We start from the raw sequence: 6874 nt of genomic DNA on the forward strand, positions 1-6874 counted from the left end.
TACAATTAATATCTCATTTTATTTGTTATTTAAAATGTAAAAAAAACAACCATCTTAATATGAATAATAACATTATATAATATTTACAAGAGTAGAATATGGATATAATACTCATTTATCAAATGACTTTCTTATTTCTTTTAAATTTTAAAAATATAAATCACTTATTTGTTTAATTTCTTTTAAATAATTTAATGACATAATGATAATAGTTTCTGTTTTTAAATTCACTTAAAAAAAGCATTTTATTTTCTAGACCAAATAACAGACCAGGTTTATTTGCTCAAAACTTGTCTTCCTTGCTGTTACTTCTGTTTTAGTTATCTTAAATATAGTAACATAGTACAGCCAAATGGTGGGAAGATTATTTAAAAAATTATTGAGTAAAGGAATTGAAAATACCCTTTGATCTTTTTATCTTATATGTGGTACCTAAGTTATAATGTTATCTTATATTTTGTAATCAAATTAACATTTAATCAGATTTATTTGTATACTATTGTAAAAAGATTTCAAATTAAAAAAAAAACAGTTATACTTAATGAACTTTTTGAATATTTTAAAAAAAGATAATTTAAAATATATTTTGTATAACATTAAAGTGTTGAAATAGACTTAAACTTTATAAAGACATACAACTTTATTAATTAATATATATTTATATATATATATATATATATATATATATATATATATATATATATATATATATATATATATATATACATATTTAACGTTGCTTAATAAATAGACATGATTATGATCATTTTGTGTATACATAGACATACAACTAATTAAAATGTAAGGATCTCTAATATGTTGTCATTCAGGATAATGGGGACCAACAGAGCAGAGTAAGATAGAATTTGATTATCTGCTGAACTGCATACAATTTGGATGTAGTGGACAACAGATGTCTTATCTGCTATTTCTATACATTTTTTATACGGTAGATAGCCGTTGTATTGTATGTTAAGCTGTGGTAACATTTATATATAGTGAGAATCAGATGTACTATTTGCTGTAAAATTTACATGTAGCTTAGTAACTATTATTGTATTGCCTGAACAAAATTGAATAGCATACTTCTATAAAAATGCCAATTGCAATTTTTTCCTCTGTGAAAACTGTGTAATCACGTTACCTATACACATATATGTTGTTACGTTTTTTAAAAAAATGTTGAAACTCATTGTGGTCGAATTTCAATTCCAAAATTTTTTGTTTTCTTCTTTGCTCACCTGTAATTCCACCAAAAACATTCGAACCATTACCTGATCTTCTTTTGGTTGTTTGTTTTTCCCAGTTTATTTCCTTAATGTAAACATTTTTGTTTAGTGATAAGTGATTCTATTGTTTTTATAAAATCTAAAAAAATTTCTCCACGGTTTAAAAAAAAACACCTTAAAAAAAAGGATTATCAATTATGTAGTGTTTTGTTGTATCAAGTCCAATATTTGTAAACTAAATACACTAAACAACTAGTTTTCTTTAACACATTTTTATAAAATAATTTTTTATCCTGCTGAGTTTTATATTAATGAGCATTTATAAGAACAAACTTTTTAGACGCCATTGTTATAAAATTTATTCTATTGTGTAAAAACTGATGATCTTTAAACAGATATGTGCTGATTTATATTCTACTTGAAATGTGATACATATTATTTTGTTGTATATCTCAAGTGTGTGTTTCACATACATTCTGTTGTTTTTTTTTTTGTTCACAAAACTACTGTTCAACATTCAAGTGCTGATATTCACCCAATTAAAATAAAATTACTTACAAAAACTTAGCAAGAACTAATCAAAGTAACCAATCAAATTGCTGTTGAACTTTAACTGCTGATATTTTACCAAATTATTTTTCTATAATTTCCCAGAACAGAAAATACATGGAACAAAATACAAAGATCAAAATTAATTTAATATATCCTACGAATCAACATGTCTTTAATAAAATTAAAACCTATATACCAAATATGTAAAGGTTGCATTTGACAGAATATTTTTATGATGGAAAACCAAGTAAAACATCAGTGCATTGTTAGTACATTATTAAGATGTAAATCATCTATTTTTAATAAATGATATACTTTTAGTAACTGCTTCAAAAGAATCAGAGTTAATATTTTCTGAACTTTATTTTAGAATAAGTTAAAATATTTACTAGTACCACTGTATGGAGATTATCGCTTTTATTTGTACAGGAACAAAGCCAATGCAATCAAAGTGTTAGTCTTAAATTGATAAAAATCATTAGTAGCTAAAGTAATAAAAAGAATTGAATTTTTTCTCCCCTTAAAATGAAGTATAACAGTCATGAAAAATTAAAAGATAAGAATAGAAAAACTTGTTTCCTTCAAGAAATCAGTATCTTAAAATTATTAGCAGTGTGCAAATTTGCGATGAAGAAATCTGCATTTTTCTTAAAATTTGTGTGTACAAGTAACTGTTGGAAATTAACGGTTATGTGATGATTCTTCTACTATGGTTTCACTGCCTCAAACACAAACTGGGGAAGATTTTTAAAGCAGTTTCCTGTAGTTTTTCTATAATTTCAGAAGTGATTTTGAATACATTTTTCTGTTTTTTTTTTTTTTAAATTTATCAGTCTATTTAAATCTTAAAATGTTTATGTAGTTTTTCAATTATTTGTATAATAACTTTCAACAATGTTCTATTTTTGCTTGTTTTATTTTGTCTATCAACTATAGTCTTTTTTATCAGCTGTACATCTTTTCTGAATACAATTTATAATTGGTTTCTAAATTGTTTTTCTTATTGTTTTTTTCAAAACTTTAGTACATTTATTGCATCAGGCAATAACTTTTTGTTAGGTAACTTTTTGCTGACACTTTTTATTTTATTTACTTTTTTGTAAAGGGGGATAAATCTAATGATGCATAACAATGTTGGGATAAACTTAACATGTGCATATTATACAGTGATATTATTCATACTTGTCCATAATAACATGTCACAATTTGTCAAATATATGTATTTTCCATGAAATTGTAAACCTTCTATTTGATTCATCCCATTTTTTGTTTATTCAACTGGTTGTTCTATTCATTTATAAAAATCTCTATTTTGAAAATCTATTTTTTTTCCCTACTTTTTATTATCATTTCAATTCAAATTTGCCATATAATCTTGTGATGACCTCTGTAAACTTGTAAATTTACATAGAATTCAAATTTTTTGTTTTGTTTAAGATTGTTTTTTTTTGTAAACAGGAAATAAGATTGTGTTATCAAAATCAAAAGTTATAGCTAAACCTACTATAAGTATAATAGAAAGTAAATGTTTTAAATGTTTATGGTTGTTTGTCTAAAAAATTGTATACTCTTAGAGATATTTTCTTAACTATTTGGAAATGTTTACCATCAAAACTCATTGTTTTATGTTTTGAATAGATTAATCTGTGCTGTAAAAACTCTAATAATTGCCCCAGTCAATGCATTCCTCAATGACTTCATCATGTGTAGATTAATTACTGTAGAACTTCCATTCTGTTGTTTTATATAACTTTTGATTTGTGGAACAGGAGGGAGCATCAAAAGAATATTATAAAATAAAAATGGTTAAAACTAATTATCAACAGTGTTCAATTATTTATTTACTAGGAAATTTTGATCTCTTAATAATATAATTAATGAAGTGAATATCAACCATATATACAGACTTAGTTCGATATTTTTCCGTCAGCCATTATATTAAGTGCATTCCTAGTATTTATAATAGTTTATTGATATGAGAATTATAAAACTTTGAGGGTTCATGTGATACTGGACTCTAGAAGGAAAATGTAATGCTTCTGTACCAAAATCTCAAATTTTGTCAGAAGGCTTGAGGAGTCTGTAAGAAGTGGCTGAGCCCTCTCAGCTCTATTAGGTTCCTGCCTTAATTAACTGAAGGTAACGCGACTGCACATAGGTCTTGCCACACAATCTTTTTATATGATGAAGTCAGAAAAACATACTAGCATAGGTTTTGTCCTACTTGATACCAAAGCTCAATTAAACACAGAAAACAAAGACCAACACAGCTAAAAGCACTACTCGAGAAAACAAAAGCACTGAAGATTTGGATTAACATAATTATAATTTCTTGCATGAAAGAGTTCCAAATACCACCAGCTCTTTCAAACCAAAGACACCAACAACAGCATAATTAACATACATGATACAGGTAATTATTAGTGTGGCTTTGATTATATATTTACAAATTTAAATATACCTGCTATGATCATGATCTTCATTAAACAGTTCAAAACAAAAAGGTAAAGAAAAATATCACATTTTTTACAAATTAAGGTGTAGGTTAAAATGTACTGTTTTAATATCAATATAATAAATTAATAAGTTATTAATTACTGGGAAAGTCAAGCAGAATAGAACCATTAACCTGAAAATTTTACTATTCAGAAATTTTTCTCTTGGCTTGGATTTTGTTGTGCTCTGAAGTGATGGAGAAGCAATGGCGTTGTGATTGCAAGATTTACTAATTAACAACACCACATTTTAATATCATCCTTTAATATCAGGAGTCGTTTATTTTTAAACTCAGCTATATAAATTGTGTCTACCTATAAATGTTGGGGGGGGGGGGGGGGGGGGGGGGGGGGAAAGAGAAAGAGAGTCAATAACAACATGACTGAAAATAAGCACATAAAAAAAAATAATATTTCACTTCTTTTCCTGTAACTTCAAGTTACCTTTGTCTTATTTAACTGTGTATTTAGAAGAGCAAAATAAAAAAAAATGGAATACACATCATTTAGAAAAAAAATAATGAGATGAATATTTTTAAGCAATGAAATCTGACTTCAAACATCATATCACATTTATAGATTACAAGTTTATGTTTCACACTTTTCTGTAAAATTATGTTTTTCCTTCATAAAAAAACCACAATGATAAATAATTTTAAATTTTATAAGAACTATTTCAATACTCCTAAAAAATAGCTTATCATTAACAACATTCAGTATTTAAATAACATTTTTAAAAAAATAATTATATTTTCCTTTAAAATGTGGATATAATTGTAAACAAATGCTTTTGCTTTATATTAATAGTAATAATCTAAAACATAAAAATAATTATTGAGCAAAGTTGACCAGAGCCAATAGATGGTTAAGGACACAGACGCATATTTAGATATATTAATTTATTTAGTAAACACCAGCACATACAATAAATATCAAATAATCACAGACGAGCATTTTATACAGATCTTGAAACTATACCAGTATTAGTTATTAGAGTATTAGTTTCTGTGGACATGACATTTAAAAAAAGTAAAAAAAAAAAAAAATAATGTTTTTAACCTGATGGTCAATGAGGCAAGTGAAGTAGAGTTCACCTGTTTCTGTGACTACTGTATATGGAGGGATAGTGTGGCCAGCACTATGCCCAGCCACTTTTATTTCCCTAATGTAAGGTACCCATCAGAGCTGGTTGGGACGTTCTACTGACTTGAATCCTGATTTTAATTCAAGACTTCAGAGTTAGCTCCCTGCCACACCGCCATTAAAAAGGTACTTTCTCTAATATAGTCAACATTTATGTTAGGTACTTGTTAGATCTGAGAGAGCTCAGGGACATACTTGGACGCAACAGAAGAAGAGCTAGGATGGTATTTAATGTTAGGTACTCATTAAAGCTGAGTGGTCTCAAGAGTGAAATACTGAGCAAAGAAGTCTATGTACATGACCAGATTGCAGTTGTTAAGATAAACTTTAAAAAATACTTTTCTGTGTTATCTAATATAGAGTTTATACATTTGTAATTTATCCATAAATGATGCCTTAAATCTTCACAAAATTTCATGTTCCATTCATGGTATAACATATTCATAATATATACATGTTTCATTCTTAAATTTTATTATTCTATATGACAAATACCTACTTTACTAAACTAACAAAATTAGTTAATTAATATTTTCCAACTTGCTAGATCTTTTAATATTTTTAACAAGTGATGATTTAATTAAAAATACTATCTAAAACAGAAAATTTAGAAAAGAAGTTATTCTGTTAAACTAAATGTCATTTAATAAAGTAATTTACGATGATTAAAAAATTTTTAACAGTTTAATACAACTCTGATTGTTACACCAACTTAGTATATGTTTTTGTGATTGTTTAATAATATACTCTATCAACAAATTCACAATCCAATTTTTTTTTTTACATTCATCAAGTTCATTCAACAAAAATAACTTTATGTTCATTTAAATTGCTCTTAGTTGGGTAAAAGTTTTGGTCAATAAGATCACATGTAAAAAGTTTAGCAACAAGATCACACAAAATTAAGTTAACATCACATGAATTATGAGGCAAAGTGTGATTTCAAAAAAAAAAAAAAATGCTGTAACAAACAGATCAGTCACAAAAGGTGTTAAAAAAATATCTTTATTTACATATTTGACAACATAGCTATTTCAAACTATAGATTTTAATAAAAAAAATATTTATGACAACTACTAATTTAAGACAATAGTTAAGTTTTGAGGAAAACTGAATCAAAAGCACACTAAAAAATAGGATTTTCATGATAAAAAAAATGGATCATCCATAAATGACATCACACATCAGCCAACACCCCTTCCCCCTTTTTTTTTTAAACCTTGATTTTTTCTAAAATATTGACTAAACTTGGTGAACATAGAGTAATTAATTTCTATTACATTTTATTAAAATGGTTTTCTAAAATGTGAAATAATGGCTAAAATTCAGCTTCTAACATTACTTTTTTTAAATCCAAAAGTGTGACATCAGATTTTCTGAACCTTGCCCCCCCCCCATCATTCCAATGCATAATTACTGAACCCCCTCCCCCCTACAAGTGTGACATAATAACTG

Source organism: Physella acuta, unplaced genomic scaffold (assembly GCF_028476545.2).
Source record: "Physella acuta isolate Inbredline_101_S28 unplaced genomic scaffold, ASM2847654v3 ptg001251l, whole genome shotgun sequence".
Classification (NCBI taxonomy): Eukaryota; Metazoa; Mollusca; class Gastropoda; family Physidae; genus Physella; species Physella acuta.